Source organism: Lepeophtheirus salmonis, chromosome 2, assembly GCF_016086655.4.
Source record: "Lepeophtheirus salmonis chromosome 2, UVic_Lsal_1.4, whole genome shotgun sequence".
Lineage (NCBI taxonomy): Eukaryota > Metazoa > Arthropoda > Copepoda > Siphonostomatoida > Caligidae > Lepeophtheirus > Lepeophtheirus salmonis.
Genome location: NC_052132.2, coordinates 37,519,891 through 37,542,814, shown reverse-complemented (window position 1 = coordinate 37,542,814; position 22,924 = coordinate 37,519,891). Strand labels below are relative to the sequence as shown.

The following is a 22,924-nucleotide window of genomic DNA, read 5'->3' as shown; positions in this document are numbered from 1 at the left end:
ATCCTCCTTCTTTTATAAGTACATGCAAGTGTTTAATCCTATTTTGAAAATATCTAGAATTACTTGTATGTAGTAGAAAAGGAAGTTCACTCCTCAGGAATTTCAATAATAATCATAACAGCTTAGAAAATAAATCACTCTTCAGAAAGCTGACGAGCTGATCAATACAACCAATTAGCATCACTCGTTATAAATGTAATTCCTTGTTAGAAATTGGGCATGTCTTATTTTGTATTTTCTGCCGAAGGGGAAGCAAAATGCATTTGCATAAAATAATAACATTTTTTTTAAATCTGGGGTTTTTAAATATCCCAGGAAAGTTACATAAGGTTAAAGATTTTTATCCTGTAATTGGGGGTATTGAAACAAATTTTAATTTATGAGGAGCATGCTCATATTTATTCATTCATAATATAATACTACCTATTCTGCTTGATATGGCACTTCGATGAGTACTTTAAGAGTATATTTAATAAGAAACAGGAAGAACATTTGTTAAAAAAACAAAACATTTTAAGCCGTTGGTTCTTATTCAAGTCTTGATTCCTTGATTTTGAGCTTATTCTTTATACATAAAACCTCTCTTAAAACTGTTATAATAATATGAAATAAAACAGAAAAAAAATGCCTTTAGTAGGTCAGGAAAAAAAAAACAAGAAAAAAACAAACAAACAATGCGCATTCTATGTATTCCTAAAATTATCCAACTGTGAAATTCACCCTATGCTACTCCAAAAGGAATGGAAACTAAAAGTTGATTTTTAAGTTATGAATTATTTATTCTAAATTCATATCTCAAGTAAAAAGCTTATGCCAAAAGTAAGAAAATAACTTTAAGACAAGATTAAGTAGATTTTAATAATTGAAACGATTTATATTTCAGTTATTTGTTCATCCATAAACACTTGAAATGAGAGATTAAACATTTCAGATTAATTAAGTATGAGGAAAATCAAATATAAAATTGTACGTTCCATAGAATGAAATATGATAAAATTTTAATGTCAGCCTTATTCAAATCTTCTTGATATATTTTAGTCAATTTGAGGTTGATATTAACATAAATACTTAGGTGATGTTTTTTTTTGTCCCAAATTTCTTGAATTATTCAAAATAGGCTGTATTGTGGATTACATAAATAAAACTCTAACTTTTCAACATTCAAAAATCAAATAGTTTTGTATCAGACTTTGTTTGATTGATAAGGAATACCTTCAATATAGAGCAGTCTACTTTGAGATACAAATCCCATCACTCGATTTAAAAAAAAATACAAGATGTATTCCGAGCAACAATTTGCATTGATATATAAGTAATAATCAAGATACGACCTAGTCCAGAGTTGGCCACGGGACGTAAGAACTGCTTTAAGGTCCAGTTTTTGAAAGTTTTCTCTTAAAGAATAAATTGTTTGGTCTTACAATTTCTTGGACAAACGACCTCGTTACAGAAACGCATAAAAATTGTATGTACCATGTATAACCGAATATTGAAATTAAAACGTTTTTTAAGCAATTCAATTTTAGTATAGATTGAAAACCCGCGTTGGTTATATATATATAACAGTAAATACAAACATTGATTTAATGAGAGTTGTAAAAATAATAACTTAAACGCATGTGAAATGTTTGTTGGATCGCAAACTGAAAAGTGTTTATATATTTATTGATTGTATAATTATTGAGGAGATAATATCTACAAATATAGTTAGCACAACTCCTCATGAATGACAGAGAGTAACACTCAAGATTTCTGAAGAAGTAATAAGTGTAAGTTATTGTTGGAATCAGAGTAGTATTGAAGATTAATGATTTGAAAGTAAGTCCAGCTCCTCTCCTCGCTGCTAGATACGGAGTGGGATTTCGGTTTCTTTTATTTTTTCATCTTATGTTAAGTTGTCTCATGAAACTAAGTATCTCTTCTAACAAATATTCTTCAAATAGTTATAATTATCACATGATTTTTTTTTAAATACTTGTTGATCATATGATTTACAGCTCTAAGTTGAAGACGTTTATGATTTAAAACTTTCTCACAAATGAAAATAAGCATCCATTTGAGAATATTTTTTGAATAGTTTTGAATGAATTGTATGATTTACAGATGATTGCATAAGAAGGAACATCTATGATAAAATTTAAATATTTTAAAATATAATTATCATTTTGGATTGGTTTAATGACACCCATAACAATACAGCAAAGTTTGTCTGTAATTATAAATACAATTTTGATCTAAGAAATGAGAACATAGTAATTTTGTAAGCGTTTTGTATGTAGCACCAAACATGCTGTCATTTTAAAGGTTCTAGGATGTTACACCCCGGGCAGTTTCGCCCTGCAGAAGTTTCACCCTCATATATATATTATAGCATAAATGTATCTTTTACATATAATTTAAGATTTAAAATTAGTTTCCCTCCAATTGAAGTCATTTGGAATGCATTTTTGTATTTAGTATTGTAAAATGAGTGCATTTAATTCAATTTTAATACATTTTAAAATAGAATATATTATACGGTTCGAATTCATTATCATAAGAAAAAGCAATTATTTCATATTAATTACTCAAATACCATAATTTCATTATTAATTACAAAAGACTTTAAGTTGAAGTAAAGGAAAACATGTAATTATATGTGGAAGATACATTTATGCTACAATATATGTATGAGAGAGAAACTTCTGGAAGGCGAAACTTCCCAGCGCAAAACTGCACAGGGTGTAACTTCCGGTCACGCATTTTAAAAGTGATAATACAAGTATATAAAGAGTGCATAATCTATCTGTGTTTCTCTCCAACCAGTTATCCGATTAAAAAAATAAAACCAGATTCGATAAATTTTGATGGACTCGGATTTATTTAATTCAATAAAATCACCTCTATCCTCTATGACAGTCTAGATACGTTACCAAAAGTGCTAACTGGCCTTCGCCACTTTGTCTCTTAGCAAATCCTGGAATTCCTTCTTGATCTCACCGATAAATTTGTCTTTGATGTTGCAGAGGGATCGGTTGGTTTGACGTTTGATCACGCCATCCACAAAAAAAAAATGCATTGGATCCAGATCCGGGGAATTTGGATGCCCAAAGTTCAGAAATGAAGTTGTCAAAATTGGAGCTGATGAATTTTTTTTAGATATCACAGAACGTGAGTCCTTAAGAGTCCTCAAATTATTTCTAACCTTGACAACAATAATCGTCTCTCTAAGTTCCAGAGTTCTAGCAACTGTTTTTTGTACTTGTAAGTGTAGTTTTCCTTGGATTCGATATAGTATTGAGGGTCGACATCATTGTAGCTACTGCCTTTATCATTGCTAAGGGAGAACAGAGATTTGTGTTTATTTATCTTATCTAGTAGCTGTTCTCAACTGTTCTATTAAAACAACAAATCAGCTAAGCTGCTTTTGTATTAAATATTGTTTAAATTGTCTGTATGACGACGTTAATTTTCGATTTTCCTTTTCTTAACACACAAAGCCATTTTAAATTATGTCTTTATTATCAAATATGAGTATAGAACTAATTTTTAACAACGATTGTGCCTAACTGAAACTCAAAAAGCAAATAAGTGCATTACACAAAATAATGAAAACAACGTAATATGAGGCATAGTATCGAACGTGTGCAGCTAAATCTCTTTATTTTCTGAATTTTTTCTGAATTATTATAATTTTTTTTATTTTTGAGAGAAGATCATCCAACTATTAAGTTACTAGGAGTGAGTGTGCTTATGACAAACACGTAAACTAAAACACAGGACATAACAAGTATTTAAGAAATTATGTTTTTACCATCTACCAAAATCTATGTTAATAATAATTCATATTATTGTATAATATACAAACAAAGGATTACCCAGCGTTGTTCGCTCAAGGTGGGAGCGGGAAATCACCTTGACAATGGGGCATGTTATTTGTTCTTACTCATCTCCTTGGTGTGGGCGAGTATTATAATAAAATAAATATGGCGTCTGTATTTAATATACTCTATAGTAGATGACGTTGCCAGCACATTAAGAAATTAAAGTTTAGTAGGAATTATTATGCTTAATATGAAAAAAAGATAGAAAAAAAGACCGTAAAATCTTCAGATTTATTCTCGTTGCATGTTTGTATGTATCATTGCACACTTAAAAAAAAAAAAGATTATAAGGTTAAGAAATTAAATAATAATGTTCAAGTTGAACTGTCGTTCGATCAAATGTCATATTATTCTCAAAATCCTTTATCTTATTCCTTTTTCTTTTTTTTTCTGTCTAAATTGTATAAGCTCCTTTAAAAAAGTGTGCAAAGATACATATCAATATGCAGCAATAATAATTCTTAAAGCTTTACGTTCTTAATTTTTTTTTATGAAATATTCTTTTATTTGTTAGAAAATGGTTATTCAAAAAATGCTATTTAAAGGCTGCCATGTCCTTGAAGACAAAGAATTTTTTCTATGAAAACCATTTACTGAGCCTTAAGAACCTACATAATAAATTAAGCTAAATCTATTCATTTTTTGGGCGTGATTCCCTGACAAACACACATCAACACAACATTTAATATAATTTAATTAATTAATTATGAATTGGAAAATATTCATGGACTGACAAACAAGCTTAATATTATTATTATGCATTTTTTTAAATATCCATATAGAAAGTATATGTGTTACTAGAAAAGGGTTATTCGGTCTTGCTCTGGGAGAAAAGGGTGTGGGAAATCAGATTGATAATGATATTTTTTTTTATTCGGAATATTTGCATATTTCTTTTTTCAGAAGCCCCTATCTAGTAGACTTGGGGCACCAAAATATGTTTTGAATTGTATAATAATGCCCCTTATATGAACCCCAAAAAAATTGGAACCCCAGTCTTAGCCTGACCAGGCTATAAAGAGGCAATCCCTCAAAATTTCATCATCCTTGGTACAAAGCGTTCAACACACGTATTTACAAATTAGTTCTTTCATTTGAAAGGATCAAATATTTTTCCCAAAGTATCTTACCTTTTACGTTTCCTAATTCAAACAAATTATATTCCATCGTTAAAACCCATTACTTTTATTTAAAAAAGAACGTTTAAAGGAAAAATTACCAAAATATAATTTTTACTTTATAAATAAATTAAGTCATAGATTTCATGAACATATTTATGTAAATTATAGGTTTTTTTTCAACTAAATCTGAGATAAATTGAGATACCAAAGAGTGTCACCTACAGCTCAAAACATTCATTTGTATTATGAACCTTTATTTGACTCCGATGTGCCCCCTTGAAATAGGGATGTAAACTATTATTTTCCTTTAATTATGACAAGGAGTTTTTGGAAAATGTAAGTACAATTGGATTGACTCAGAACATTTTATTAAGATAAACAGAGGATAATTTTAAGTTAAAGAATATAAATATTATTTGTAAACTCTATTTTTGAGAGTAAATATTTCAACTTGCAATAAAAATACTTTGATTGATTGCAAATATAATTTTTCTTTAGTGTCAGTTTTTTTTTGTTAAACTTTTAATGTCATTTTATGAAATTTTCTTAAAATCTCTTGGGAATGTAATAATCTAATTCAATATGCGAACCCATGTTTTTGTGAATAGAAACATATTCATACAACTTTGGCAACGTACTTTGCCAATGAATGTTATTTGGGGTCAAATTATCATTCAAAAATTAAGTGCATTATTTTTACCTTTTGATCCTTTGTAAACTTTTTTATTAACAAAGTAGTATTTTAAACTTATAAGCTACACAAAATTACCATTTCAATATTTTTGTATCATTTTTATTTTTTTCGTAAGCTTTATTTTGCATTAATTAACAAAATAACTTAATTATTTACTAATTTTTCAACAAGATAATTACTTTTTTCAATTACTAATTTATGCAAAAAAAAAGTAAAATTCATAGGTTACTTTTTTATATGTACATTGTACATACGTACTTGAATAAATTAGACGTTACAGAATATGGTTTTTTTTTGCTCTTTTAAAAAAATGTATTATTGTGTCCCAGTTTTTTTTTTAAGTTTTGATACTGCACTATGATTTTTTATGCTAAAAATCTTAACAAACCCTTTTTGTAAAGTTTTAGGTCTCTAAAGCCATTTTCGTCATGTTATTGACTCTTTCAATATGAAAAATAAACTTAAATTGACCCCTTTCATTTGGTTTTTACATCCCTTTTTTTAGGGATGATGCAACGTATTCTGATTGTTTTGTTTTTTAGGTGTTAATCTGCACAAAAACAACCTCAGTCCATCTTGACTACAGTCCACAATTTATTGCTTACCACTGCTGAGAAGAAAATTGAGGGTATAAAATGTAAATTCATTTGAAATTAAATAAGACTCTATATCTATAAGGCCCAATTTCAAACGCCTATAATCTTTGAGGGTTTAGGGTTGATTGATACAGATGAATTCGAAAGATCATTTGACACATCAATTATTCTTTATAAAAACAGGATACCATTTCGTGGACAGAATTGCAATGAACTTTATCGAACTTATATAATCGATAAACCAAAGCAATTCCTTTTGGAAAGCAATGACCAATTCTTGGAGCACAACATTGCTTAAGATATTACTTCTTCTTGACAATGATGAGCCACTCAACTTCAACAACTGTATTGACAGTCACGAAGACTTCCTTTAATAATCTGGCTTAACATCCTTCAGTCAGATAACTACATTCAAAAACAATATTTGACATCAAGAATTCAAGAAAGTGGCTAAATTTAAGATTATTTGTGAGAATCATCCAAAAAAGTGAGGTATGTATTCTTTAACTCCGTTTTACATAGCTCTAGAAGCCTTAGACGAAACCACATTGTAAAGAAATATCATAGAATGCCATCAAACATCTTAGTCATAATTATCGTTGAGGAAACTCATAAATGGCTAGAGGTGGATGATGAAGAGATCATGAAAGAGGGCTGAAAACATTAATTAAAAGTAGTATTACAAACTTGAAAGAAAAATATTTTTGTTATAGACTGGTAGCGTCCAGCTTATTTAAAAATAAATCAAAAGCCACCCTCAATGATCCTGTTTGTACTTTCTGTAAGTTTTCAGGGAAAACTTCACTCTGCCTTTTCAATTGTCAATGGATGATAAAATATTAAATGAATTTCAAATCCCCCCTCAAAGAACATACTGGCTAATTGTTGTCAAACTAAAGAACCTCAGCCACTTCTAAATCCAGACGGCACTCTTTACTAGCTACATTTGTAGTATAAAAATTTAACGAAGAAAAAAATCGACACATTCCCGATAACATTTTTGCCAAAACCACTTTCCCGAAAAAAATAGTTTATATATTTGATAATGATTCATGCTTCAATAGTATGTGATTATATTATCTTATTTTAAATGATAAATTTTTCACTAAATTGCCACGAATTGTAATGATTAAGTTGTAATTCATTATAAAAATAGTTTAAAAGTTAGGTAAAACCCCCTTCTTTTCTTTAAACGATTTTACAAAAATCTAAAAAACTGCAGAATAAATATATAAATTAAAAAAGGAAAAACGTTTAAAGAATAGAAGGAGTCAATCAATCAATGATTGAGATTCAATTGAAAATATAAAATGATTAATTGTTTACATCGAATATGTTGGTAAAGTCCTGATCAATACTTCTACTCTTAACTCTTTATTTTAATCCTGTTTGGTTTTGTTTTTTAATACTCAACGTTGATTTATATAGATTGCTTTTACTACAAAAAATAGTAAAAAAACTTTTCGACCATAATTTTTTTTTCTTTTTGTGGCCTACAGAGAGCCACATTTTACATGCGTGAATAAAGTTTGATAACTTAAAAAATATAAAAAATAGTTTTTCATGTAAGACATCTTAAATAACTTTTAAAATAATACATTTTTTGAATTTTTCTTATTTCATATGAATTTCTATGTCTTCATTTTACTTCTAAGCAATTTTTTTGTCATTCTGATCAAAAGAGAAGAATTGATTATACTATTGAAGAGAGGAGCCATTTTTTAATGTTCAGTATATTTTCTTATTATTGAAATACTCCAACGATGAATATGGAAAAAGTAAATGAAAATATATAGAAATATGTCCTATTCAGAATAAATTATGTATTGTTTGATAATAATTAATCACATTAGAAATAATTTATTTTCTCCAGTCTATAACTCTTATCACATCTTACAACAAGTAAGTGCAAATGTGGCCTGTCCGCACAAAAGAAAGCTATAATAATTTTCTTAAAATTCCGTGTGGATTATATTTGTATTCTTTGACGAATTATCGTCTATTTTTATCTATAGTTCGTTCTTATTAACCCTTTTGAAGTGCCACGAATTGCACTTTAAGTAGGTAAAATTGGTCTTAACGATAAGATAATGATAAATTGATATACCATAGTTTTAAACTTTAGGTAAAAATTTAGCATATCTAAACTCATTCCAAAAATTTAAATATAAATCCTATAATTGACTCATATGTGTGTACGAAACATGAGGCTGAAAAGTCCAGGCTTCCCACATATACTTATTAATTTACCTAATTTTCAGTTAGTACCAAATTTCAAACGATTGTTTTCCAAATTTTCTGATAATTTGCTCGTTAGTTTGTGAGTTATTGGGCTAAGTGTGAGGACACTACTTTTGTTATTTCCAAAACAATGGATCAAAAACAATTTGTCTTTTAATTTTACACTATTTCTTCGTGGGGAAAAAATACTGCTTAAACAGAGCAAGGGCTTGAAAAATGTAATTGGAAAAACTTTCCATAAAGCTAATAATATAATTTTTTAAAAAAAGCTTTTTTTTTGGTTAATCCCTGGACTTGCATGTGTTATATGCAAAAAGTAAAAAATACTGCTCTCAAGATGATTTTATGTCGATACACCACGAATATATTTTATACTATTGAAATATTTAGGAATATTGCCTAGGTAGCTAAACATCTCATGGACGATGTGCAGTTACGCTCTGAAGGGAAGTAACGGAAGAATACAGTACCATACCGAAAATAACATGAGGGATATAAAAGTTTTGCGAATAGGGATGCATTGACTCCCTCCAGCAGAAAATGACATAGTGCAGTAAAAAAAACAACTCTAAAATCGAGACACTCTTCATTGTTCCATGTTGACATCTACATCTTTTAAGCTATAACATGTTTAATGTTTTTTTTTATTCCTGGGTAGTATAGACATACCTTTGTGTAATATGCATGTTTATTTTAAAAATCCAGATAGGGATTTGCTGGGAAATATATATGTTATTTTATTTGCAATAATATTAACGAGTATCTTATCTAAATTTAAAGAATTCATTATTTATGGTATTACCATTAAGGAGAAAAAGCTTATTTTCTTTTTAGTAATTTTAATGACAGGACAATGATTTTTATCACAGATGGATTATGACTCATAAAAACTTTTATAGACCAACCATTCGGAAAACCTTTTGAAAAAAATAACGATAGTTTTATTAAACAAAAAAGAGACTTTAAGGCACATCTTTTTCTTCATTGCATATCTAAATATTTCATTTGAAAGGACAAAGAAAGAAAAAACTAAAAATATATATGTTAATAAATCAAAGTTTATCCAAATCCATGTATTTTTGAATGAAAATTAGTCATAATATTATTATTTGTTTCTCAAGCTGTCAATAGTATTCTTTCATTCTTGAGAAGATAATATCTTTGTATTGAGTATGTGTGAGTGTGTTTATGAAAAACGGCAAGTAGCACTGAGGATATCTTGGCTATTTATCTTTTATATGTTTAAGATAAAGTTTTTTCGGTAAGCGCCTAATAACCCCGGGCAATGCCGGGGTTTACTACTAGTCAACTGATAGTTAGGCAATAACAGGATTATTTTCAAACTGTTTAGCTGTTGTTTATATAATAGTAGATCTAATTTGAATTCTTCAGATCAAACTGATAAATACTAATAGAAGCCATAAATAGAAGAACAACAGTTATCAAAAGATATTTTATAATTGAATTGTACCCTAGATGAAAGAAATGAATCCAATGTTATAACGTTATACGTATCATGATACAAAAAAAAAATAAGGTGGTCAATATAATACAAACGAATTAAGGCACGTCAAAATAACACCATGGTACATCATTTTTGTTCCGTACGTATCATATTTGATAGATAAGTTTTGTAATCCTAAATTTGAGCAGTTTGACAATTGTGTGGCTCCCAAACTTGAAGGGTACATTTACAAAAATATGAAGTTTGTATAATCAATGGATCATTAAAAAGGGAAAAATGTAAATTCTTAATCATGACCTCAGTTTTGCAAATAGATTGTTTCATCAAAAAAGTGTAACAATCCATTTTTATTTAAAAAAGTTAGAAGTTTTATTTTTGAAATGATCTCTTATGGAGATAATCATTCATTCAATGTATAAGCATATGCAAGAATAGTTTGTCACTTTCTTTGAGTAACAAAAATAATCAGTTTCTTAAAATAAACCTAAAAATCTATAAATACAAAAAACTTCAACTCTTTTGCATAAATAGACAAGGATTTCAATTTTAAGAATATCAGAAAATTATAACAACAATTAAAATATTGGGTCTTGTAAGATAATTCACGGCAGATAATTAAGGCTCTATCTACGGAGCACATTATTTCCAACATTTATTTACTAGGAAATGATAAGCTATATCAAAATAGAAAACATGGACCGATTTTTTTTCGGTCCCAATTTATGGACCAATTTTTTGGGGTCTCAGATATTATGATTTTATGATTATATATTTTTTTTCTAGATCAACTGTCATTTTTTTTTTTTAAATCTCAAAAGTACACGATAAGTTTTAGAAAAAATACTGTATGTTTATAAAAAAATGGAGGGATCAAAATGAATCCGAGTCATCTCTGTTTTAACCTTGTATAACGTCATTGTACTTGAAGAAACATATAATGTCATTTTATAAACAATTTATCTGTAAAATTGGTCTACACCGATTTTATTTCCGACCAAAATAGACCAAATATCTTAAACATAGTGAAAAATAATGCAAGGACCAATGAATGAAAATACGGGACACCAGATTTCCGTCGATGCTCAAGGGTTAAAAACCTCACTTTTTTCTTAGATACATTTTTCAACCTATCATTATTTATTCTTTGCCGTCTCAAAATACTGCTTTCTAAAAGGTTGAACCACCGTGGCAAGAAAACATAACCCATATATATACGTAAATGTTCTTCTTTTTTAATATTGATATTATATTTTTTTGTCAAGCAAATTTTTTGTATTAGCATAGATATATTTATTTTAAACAACAAATTGATCAAGTTCCATTAAGTTATTAAATAAGAAGTTGTTTCCTCTTTCTTTTGATTAAATCCTTTTTTGAAAAAATGTGAAAGCTTTTAGATGTATTATATTGTAAATTATTTTATAACCAATTATAATCTATTATTCCTCATATCAAAAAAATTATTGATATTGTTCATATGTAATGTATTTAAGTCAATTTTTTTAACATTATCTTGCAATATCAATTTGTATGATTGGCTACAAAAGGAGACAAAAATATCAAATGTCTACAAAGTACATATATTTAAAGCAAATCAAGTCCCTTAAGAAAAAAAAAGAAGAATAAGAAAGTTACTCAATTAAACTCTCGTAGAAACGCTCTATATAATTATTGTTTCCGACGTTAGTCGTCATTTTTGACACTTACTAAAGAATTATTTGTATATCTTTAGTTGATTCCAAGGTGAAAAGTAAAGTCAAAATATCTTTTGCTATCCCAGAAATATTTTTTATCAAAAGCGTACGCAGAATGATATATATATATATTTTTTTTTTTTGGAGGGGGGGGAGGTCAGAAGGGTTTGATTTTTTCAATTTTATGGAAAAAAAAATTATTCAATGAACTATTAAAATAATTTGGAAAATAAAATTTTGTGAAAAAAGTTTCCAAATATTAAATATAATCGAAAAAATTTCTAAAAATCCATAACTATTCTAAAAAAATAATTTTGTTGGAAAAAAAATCTAAAAATGAATAACTATTCTCAAAAAATTAAATTTGTGTAAAAAAATTCAAAAATCTAGATATGCTTAGAAAAAATTAAAATTTTTAGGAAAAAAATTTAAAATTAAAGTTTGAATGATAAAATCTTTTGAAAATAAATCTCAAGTATAATTTTTTCTTGGAGAAAAGTTCAAAAATCCATTGCTATTGTCAAAAAATTAAATTTTTCCCAATAAAAACAAATGAAAATTAAATTAAATTTGAAATATTAGATCATTAAAAAAAAATTCAAATATTAAATTTGTCGGTAAAAAGAAAAAGTGCCTTAATTGGGGGAGGGGGAGACAACCCCTAAAGCCCACCCCTTGCTGTCCTCTTTTTTTTTCTTTTTTTTTTCTAACATACCTTAATCGCTTATATTCAAATTTTGTAAAAAGAGTCTACACATTTTCAATTTTTTCCCCCTTATACCTCGAGAAACATGAACATTACATTTATACACCTAAATTTTTGATTTTTTGGACAGGTGATAGTTTTTGGGAAATATATACATAATTTTTTGTTAGTTTTCACTTTGAAAAAGCTAATTAAAAGATAACATCATACAATTAGTCTTTATATACATGTATCAAAAAATTCTAAAAAAAAAAAAACATTTGAAATTTTAACCTATTTGGAAATTTAAAAAAATAATCCTAATTGTTAATTATAAAATAAAAATTATAGTTTGTCTTAAAATATAGAGAACCTTGAAAAATAATTATTTACAAAAACATTTAAGATTCTTTATTTTAGTGTAGTTAGTTGGTTAAATATTTATTACTACTTGCCATACACACATAAAATAACATTTTATCAATATAAGGCAAGGAACACGACCACACAACGGGTTATTTTAGTGTAATAAACTATACAAAACCCCCGATGACAGTAACATTATATTTCTAAAGTACTTTAAAACTCAATGTGATTAAGTACAATTTATTACTTTGTTGATGTATATGTAAATAATGGAAATCATGCCGCTTGAGGTAGCTTTCAAAATGTGATGTTTTTCGAAATTCAAGTGTCTACTTTAACTGAAAGAGGTTACCATTTTTATTTTTATTGTTTATTTTTATTTTTACTTTAAAAGTAAGTACAAGCTAATATTTTATTTACAATTAAATAAAATTGTCAAAAAACAATTCAAAATAATGAGGGCTTACAATTTCAGTTTCTTGTGGGATTTTGATATGAGTTAAAATTAATAATTACCAGTATGATGGCATTTTTAATATTTGAAGAAACATATGGCTGCAAAAATTATTTTATAAATATGATAAATTACAATTTTTTTTTCCTCATATTAATCCGAAATTTTTATTGAAATTTAAAACCTTAGTTTCATTATTCAGATAACATGATTTTACGAAATTTCAGTAATTCTACGACCCCCCTAGTAATAATAAAATAAAAAGAAATTGACATGTCTCTTCCCAATATAAATTACTTCCCACGCCCCTGAACAATTGCATTACTTAGATTTGAATTACTTTTAATTGAAGAAGATCATTAATTTGAGATAGGAATTGGTGAAGATAAATATTGGATTGTATTAATTAATTAATATCTCTCAATTATTTCCAGTTTTTTTTTTTTTTTTTTTTTGGGGGGGTAATATGATTGTACAATATCCATACTTTTAAATATTTTAATTAAATAAAGTACTTTATTCCTTTTGGAAGAAGCTTGAAAAATGAATGTTGTATCGAACCCTATTTAAGCATGGGGATGGTAGAATAGTACAGTCCGGTCTCAACCATTCCCACTTGTTGGTCCTTAAAGTAGATACAATTGATCACTCGTGACGTCAAGGTTTAAAGTATAAATATTTTATTAAATAGTTATACTTTAAAAAAAAAAAATTTACAACTTTTATAAGGACCTGTTCCAGAAAGCGACCCCACACTAATATATTTATACAATTCAGGAGTAAAAAAAAAGACACTCACTGTGGGAACTGTGAGTTTCACGTTTATTATTAGTTAAAAATCAAAAAAAGTAGATACATTTTTGATAATGTAAAACTTTGGAATCGTATATTTTTACTAAAAAATAATTAAAGTTTCGATTAATAAAATTTTGTTAAAGGGGATGAAGGACTGTGTGTATGAATTTAAATTTTAAACTTATGAAGAATTATTTTGATGTAGTCATTCACTATTGAATGTCAAGTTGCTCTCTTTTTTGTATAATTTAAGTTATACCTTCAACATAAATTCTACAAAACTTTATATGCATAGAAAAAAAAGAAGTTATAAATAAATAATAAAATTCATGATACCTTATATTGGTTCAAGAATGAATTTATATTAAATAATGTAGCAGTACTATTAATTTGGATTTGTACCATAGTATAAACGAGCAAAAAAATTATTAACACTACGATGGGAAGAAATAAAAATTGGTCAAAAATGTACCTCAATATCGAAAAATGTTACTTTTTAATATAGGAAAGAGGCAACAATCATTCAAATGGACATATTTTGACTACCGTCATTATTAAAAACATATAGCTTAATCACCTTTTAGTATCTAAACCTTAAAGCATGTCCTTAAAGAGAAGTTTAGAGAGTAAAAAGTAACATATTGAACAATTTTAATTGGTTCTCATAGTTGTACCCTTTTAATTTTTCGCTCACCTATAATACAAATATATTTCAATAATGAAGCAAATTTTTACCTAATTTCTTTTGCAGTTTGTTTGATATTCAAAATCAACTGACGAAATCAGAATAAAACAAATTCAACTTTAACCCTTCGTTAGTGAACATCCTTTCTATTACACGATTATTGAGCCGGGTACATTAAAAATCCCAAAATACACACATTTAATTAGATGATAATCATTATAAAAGTTACGTCAGTTTGTATCATTTTTGTGATTATTTAATACTTTTTGCACTCGAAAAAATCAATTAAAATGCTACAAATACTTGCATGAACATAAAACATCGAAAAAAATACGAATACTCTAAACAAAATGAGTGGAGGGGTTTAACAAGATATAATTTGTTATTATTATAAAACAAAAAATTTGCATAGCTTATAACAATTTTTATAAAATATTCATTCCTGTAAGAGAATTTTAATAATCAAATTTATACTGATCAGTTTTGATAAGGTATCATTCATCATATAAAATAAAAACCTACCATATTATAATTTTTGAGCTACATTTTATAGACCACAACTCAGTCCTTATATTGACAATAAATCGAAATGAAAAACAACGAAGAATGTTTAAGCAAAGCAAGTAATTAAATTAACTAAACTTCAAGTATAAATTGTTAAATATACGAATAAATCCTAAACAAGGCATGATCTATATTTTTCAACAGATTTGCCTTTAGTTATGTATAATGTTTTTAGAGCATACTGAAAAGTATTAGCGATAAATTGATATATGCAAGAAAAAATAAATTGAACGAGAGTATTTTTGACGGATAAAATATGGACCAATCATCTAATAAGCCTCAAACTGTATTATTCTTATTTTCAACTTTAGATACACATTAAAAATTATCCAAATTCTGAGACATGAGTGGCAAATATATATGACATGGAATGGAGCTGACCATAATGTTATTCAAAATGATGCCTTCTAGAGGTACTCAAATATTTGTGACTTTTTGAATTACCAACTACTAATCGTACTGCCATTGCATTTTGATCAATTCAAATGTCTTGGTTATTATGATATTACAAGTTATATAAACGTGAGTATTGGATTTTATAATGCGTCATAGAAAATTTATTCATTGGAAATTTTGGTAAAATTAGTTATAAATTACAACATTAATACTTGTTGAAGCAACGTGTACAATCTGTTTATGCCAATTATAAATTATACAAAATTGCATCCTAAAAATGATATATATATTAAAATCGCAAAAGCTTGGAATTTAGTGTCAAAGGATATTTTTGATTTTGCATTTTATTCTTCTAAACAATAAAATAACATTTAATCGTTCCAAAAAGGTCCTTTATTAATAATTTATAAAATAGTTTTTGTAGACCAAAATGATAAATAGGCATAATGGTGCTTCTTATTTAGCATAAATGAACTTTGGAAGTAAAATACTACTATATTATAAACTTGATAGATTTGTACAATACCATTTTATCATAATATCATTTTAAATTGCAATAAAATATTCAATAGCATGAATAAATATATTAAATATCATTTTTCGGCAAATTATCCTTGAGAAATTGTCCGTTTGTAAAAATGTTTTTATCAAATGGTCCTAGAATTGTCTAACATATGGGTTGAAAAGTACGAGGCTTCACCCATAGATATTTTGTATCAAAATTAAAAGACAATATCTTCGCTTATTTGTAAGTTATTGTGCTAAGTGTGAATCGCTGCTTTTATAGTTTCTAAGCAATGGATGAAAAACAATTTCTTGTTTGAATTTTACACTGCTTCTTGAGGGGGAGGGAATATGATTCAAGCTAAGCAATGGCTTGAAAAGTGTTATGGGGACTTCACTCCATAAAGTGAATATAAAGCTCATAATGATTTTAAAAAAAACAACAACACGTTTTTTCTTTGTAAATCCCGGGACTTTTCCACCCATATATTAATATATATGGATCCATTACATCCAGATGTATTAAGTCTGGTGAAGGTGAAATGAATCTAGTAGTAGTATTTAAAGATATAATTAAAATAAAAAGATCAATAAAAACTATTCAAGTTCGACTGGTATGAAATGTAACTGAGTAACGAAGTACCACTTTTTAACTTTGACTAATTTTAATTTGGAATATTTAATAAATATTAAAACTAATCTCAATTTCCTTATCAGATACACCCCATAGTATAAAATGGATAAATCCCAAGTTGTTGAAAATAAATATTAACCATTTATGGATACATGTTGAGGAATCAAGAAAAAGTTTATTTTTATTTTTAATGTATTAATTTATTTTCTATTGGTATAAAGAATATGCTATACATAATACTTTTTTTTCTCTTATATGAAAGAAGGCAAACTTTTCTTAGTTACTTTTTTCCTTTGATAAAAATCTCTTATGAAAAATTAAATTAAAAAAAAAAATACGAAATAATGAAAATTTGATATAAAGTTAATATACTACCTATTAAATAGAAAAGGAAAGCCTGATTGTTATGATTCCTTTTTATAGAGTTAAGTTTAAAAATACCCTTTAAAACCTTAGCATAAGCAGTTTATTTACTCGCATTATGATTATGAATGAGGGACATTTTCCTACACATCACCACTACAAGGATGACATTTGTATACGTAAATAATTGTGCTATTAAAGTTACAAAAAAAAATTTGATATAAATATTTTTTATGGAGGTAAATAGTTTATAAAAACAATCATTTATGTGAGTTCTGCATTGTTGATTTTGACCAATTTTTTGGTCCAAACAATCAAATGCATTATTAATAGAAACCATTTTTTATGATCATGGACTTCGTAAAAAACAATACAATATTTTTTTTTAATGGACTTCTTTAAATTTAATTTTTTTTTCCATTACTGGTTATCATTTTAGCCATCAAAGCGGTGCTTATATGACGGCCGGAATAGACAATTTCTATTATTTTATCCACGTTTTCCAAGATTAGCCATACAGTGCGTTGTGCACCTTTGACATCAAAATTATAGGAACAGAATCGACGAGATCAAAATACCGCATAATTGGCTTTTACAGAATCAGGACCATCAGCTGCCCAGATTATTTTTTCACCTTTATTGAAGAAAAAAATTTAAAATATAACGTATTTTGTCTTTGGTGGTGTCCATCTTTGATATGCACTCAAACAATATTAAGTTAAACAATGACAAACCTGTTGAAAAAGTTTTTTTAGGACTAAATCTGATTATTTTGTCCCTATCCAGTGTAAACTAATCCCACTTATTTAACGCTAGATGCACATTAATAAAGCCATCTATTGGAAAAATAATGGATTTTTGTTTACAACACTTATTCTTAAGGAAACTTCTTCAGTGTATTTTGAATAGACCATTATTTTTGATCAATATCTTTAACTTAATTACATATACATCAAACCCTAATATGCCCTAAGCTTATTTTAAATTTTTATAGTGTAGACAATTAATCAACTGTTTATCAGAAAATATCAGATATTGATCTCCAATTATCCTACTCTTGTCGTCTCTAATGTATTCAAAACAAAATGAATGGTTCAAGTCTAACCTTTTCATTGGGGGTTTGAGCACTTTTTTATTAGATTTTATTAAAGTATCACCATTTTTGAATGAAATTAAATCAGTATTCAATACAAGTGTTGTTTTTTTTGTTAAATCCATTTGATATATTTTCATCAAGATTTTTAGGAGATAATATATATATATATGATCAACTTTAGGCTACCAAGATGGTATCTCTTTTATATATGATGCGACACGTGTCTTCATTGAAAATCTTGAGTAAGGCAATTTTATATGACGTCATCATAATGTAAGCTTGCCATCTTGCTAGAGATATAAGAATAAAAAACCTTGCTCCAATACAATTAGGTCTATTTTTTTTTTTTTTCATTTTTAAAGTATGGAGCGTCAAATTAAAGGCTTATAGGGCAGATTTGGCACGTGAAATATTTTATTTAGATAACTTTACAATTACATCTGTCTCTTTGAGCATCGAATTAAGTTTTCTTAAAGAAATTCGATAAAGGGTGTCAAACTCAAGGCTTACGGATCAGATATGGCTCGTGGAGTCATAATACCATTACATCTGCCTACTTGAGGACACATCAACCGTCTGTGAAAATGTATTTAATAACCCTGCTTAAGACTAAGTAATAAGGGTTTATTTTATTAAACATTAACCGTTCCATTAATTGATGCTATTATTTCATTTTTGATGTATTGAAATTAATTATATGATGTATTCTCGAGTAACAAGTATTGGATTGGTCTAAAATGCTGGAGTATTATACGTTCTACCTGGCATTTATGATTTTATTCGCTTATATATTCTTTAATCCTAACTAGGACCGGAAAAGATGGATGAGACCGTAGGACTAAAGGACCGTTGAATTTGAAAAAAATTGGACTGATTCAATACTACGAGTAACATAACCATGGATATTAAAAATTTATAATGTGGGACATGATACTTAAAAATATTAAAATTTTTATCATTGATATATCAACTTTCCTCATTACATTTAACTCTAAATTATTCATTTTTTGTAATTATTTATCTCATTTTTGGTTTGTAACTTGTACAGTCTTTTTTAGTGTTCCTTTAATTGGTCAGACGGCGATTTACTGAATAAGTATATGTACTTTTTATAGTATTAAATTTACTTCAACTGACATAGGAATCTTCTTTGAAGTCTCTATACATAAAGTATATTTTCTTCCCAAGGAACGACCAGGATCGAACCTACCTACATTGAATTCAAAAAATATAATTTCTAGCTAGCACATTGTCCGTTGAGCAACGTCGTTCCTATTTATACTTTAATCATAAAAGTTAACAAAGGTAAGGTGCCATACCAGATCGTTCCTAGGAAATGTATATGGACTTTGTAGAAGATTCCTCTGACCAATTAAAGGACCAAAAAACAACAACTTGTGTAACAGATATATATGATCCAAATATATAATCTAGATGTCCTTGTATCACGATGATTTGTATCCTACTAAATTTATTATTAGAAAAACAGCCTATTTTCTTTCTTCCATACAAGTATTGCTAATTAATCTATAGTTGTCAAATTGAAAAATTAAGTTTAAATATTGGACGTGCTTCTTTTTTTTTTTTTTTTTTTGACAAAAATGGTTCAATAAATTGTAATTTTATCAAAGAAAGAATATAAAACAAAAAACACTTATTTTAATTTCACCTGAATTGTCTGTGATGTGAGTGCATCTAATGAAAAAAAGAACAAAAGAGAAAATAAATCCTTAAAATTGATCATTTTTGAAGAAAAATTGATGTTAGAAAAAGTCGTACAAATACTCTCTGTCTCTATTTCATTCTTAATAAATGTATTTAAGTAATCTATCACGTTTGACTTAATTGAGACTCAGGAGGAGAAAAAGTTTGCTGACAGTCATTAGTGGTGCATTCATTTCGCACGACCCGGTATGTACATAAAATGGATTCAATGTCTTATAAAACTCGGGTAATAGTCATATTACATATAATAGATATACGATTACAGCTATAGATAGATCTGATGATGGTTAAATTACTAAAAGTGGGTTCCTACATCTATTATGCGTGCATACTCTAGAGTGTACACGTTATTTATTTCTAAGAAATTTTTAGATTTTAATCTTCAAACCTCAACAATGATCCCTTTTAGTGTAGAAAGGTTAAGTTATTTATTATGCGTCTTGTTTGGGCGGAGAGAAAATGCCATGTGAGTCATTTTCATGCTTCCCAAAATCTGATTTATCATGACATTTTCACTCATACAAACAAAATACTTTATAAAGCATAAAACCTTTTATTTCGAATGTGAGGATTGTTAATGTTCAAATATTATGATATACAAAGTTCTTAGAAATTAATTTTCTATTGTCCATTATAAAAATTCTATACATATATACAATGCAGAAAAAAAAATATTATTTGATCCCTTGCCGATTTTATAATTTTACCCAGTAGCAACGAAAAGAGATGTATTTTTCATGGTAAATTTATTTTAATAAGACATTATGCGAATTAAAAAAAAGTGTTTAGAGAAATAAAAAAGCGGAGTATGACCCCAAAAACACCATTCCCACCGTCAAGCATGGGAGGTGTGGGAGGAGGGGGGGAAACATTATATTTTGGCCGACTTCAATACATTTATGATAGGATAGACTGGACCATTTATCGATAAATATGGGGTAACAACCTCCTTGTTTCAAAGCAGGGCACTGAAAATTAGTCGTGAATGGTGTTTTGGCATAACAATGATGCCAAAAATGGGTGACTAAAGAAGAAAACATTTAGCCCATGGAGTGGTCTAGTCAGTCTCTAGACCTCCATCCCATCGAAGGGCTTTATTCAAAGGAGTTTGCAAGGGGTGGACACGAAATTTGAAATTTAATTTTCGAAATTTTTTACCTTGACTAGAACATGTACTTATTTTATGATATTCTTGTTTGGCCGATAGTTTGTCAAAAAATTGGATATTTTCTAAAGTAGAAGGGTTATGAAAGGAAGTGATAATTAAATTAAAACAAATTTGTTATGAATGTTTTTGTAATTGATATGTTGTTTTTTGACCATTGATTTATATATTTTATGTCATCAGAACAATAATTTATATATTTCAATTCGTGAGGACATTAATTACATGATACTTTTAATTAACTTCTTTCTTTCTGTTCATTACTACTTTTCTCTCTTCTCATAGATAAAAAATGTCTCTAATTGGTCTAAAAAAGGAAGGGTAAAAAGAATTAATCTTCAATTAATAAATTATTCTTTGCACTAATAATCAAAATGTCAACTCTTTTTTGCATTGGGATTGAAATGATGTGCTCCTGATTGCTTTTATCTCGAGAAACAAGAAAAGGATTTTTATCACACAAAGTTTCTGCTTTAGTGGCCTACTGAATTTTAGTTTGATTTTTTAATAGAAATGGATATGAATCTTACATGAACGTTATGAAGCTAAGAAAATGTATGTCTGCTTTGCCTCAAAAATTTACTTCTTTACAACGAAAGTCGAAAATATTAGCTATTAGAAAACAACTCTTTTATGGTCAATTATAATGAAGTTTCAAAACGACGGTGTTAATCGTGTATTTAAATAATTATACAATTTTTATGAGAAGGAAAAGTAGAAGGAAAACTATTATCCATTTTTTTTTTCTTGTTAAATATCTATAACAAGAAAAAAAAATGGAGAATAGTTTCTTTTTCTTCTCATAAAAATCATTAACTTTTATAAGGACTACAAACGTAAAGGTCTACAAGATAACTCAGAAGTTGATATGCTGGGTGGGCAATCTGAAATTTCATTTTTGAGTATTCAAAGGATATATGATTACACAAACCATCATTATTTCATATCGGATTTTTAAAAATGAAGTGCTCATTGATGATAAATTAATATTGATATAATTGTATTTATTAACCACACATAAAAATTATTCCTGCAGAAAAAATGAATTTAAATATCTTAAAATTTTAGTTGATCAAAAAGCTTATCAACTTTTTGATTAATTTTTAATTGTTATTAAAGTTTAGAATTTAATTTTGTTAAAAGTTCCTCTAAAGAAAATCAATTAACTTGAAAATAACTTATTACAGGTTCATTTAATTAAATTAGGTATTATATCATATGCATAAGTGGATTTGGAGATATGCTGAAAATTATTCGGGAAATATTTCAAATACTTCTTTATTTTATAAGTAAATTGATGACGGAAGAATTTAATCAGGGATTTTTTTCTTCTTTAAATTCAGTGTGACAAAATGATAATTTGTTGGGAAATTACCTCTAAATAACACGACTTTCTCCTTTGTTGTTTTTCCTTGGTTATAGAAAATGCTTGAACATTTTCTAATTTCGTAACTAATTAAAAATATAACATGAGTAATTTTCTCTGAAGAACACTCCAATGAGGGACTTCAAAACAAACTGACTCAAGATAAAAAGGAAACATTTTAATCAGGATCCTTTTACCCATCTCTTTGCATTTTCTCTGCTTGCTTTTTTGGTGCGTCTTTGTATAATTCATTCCTTAGTCGTGGGGGGAAGAAACAAAATAGTATTAAGCTTATATAAATATATGATGGTATTTTATTTTGTATTTACTTTTTTCCCAGTCTTTCATCAAAAAATGTGACATCTATTTTTTTTTTTGTGATGATTAGCTTTTTTTTATTTCAAATTTGCATTTGCAAATAATTTTAATCCTATTTTTTATTAGAAAGAAAT

At 27.5% G+C, this 22,924-nt stretch overlaps 1 protein-coding gene across 2 annotated transcripts in view; it reads right to left on the bottom strand.

Moving 5' to 3' along the window:
- The window catches only part of LOC121113802 (uncharacterized), a 138,217-nt gene extending 115,586 nt beyond the window's left edge, over nucleotides 1-22,631 (bottom strand). Inside the window, exon 1 of one of the 2 annotated variants that reach the window (XM_040707664.2) lies at nucleotides 22,482-22,631. The gene's annotated coding sequence lies outside the window, so the exon portion shown is untranslated. The remainder of the gene's footprint in view (nucleotides 1-22,481) is intronic. The other variant, XM_071886812.1, reaches the window with a different exon arrangement.
- Between the last annotated feature and the right edge of the window lie 293 nt (nucleotides 22,632-22,924).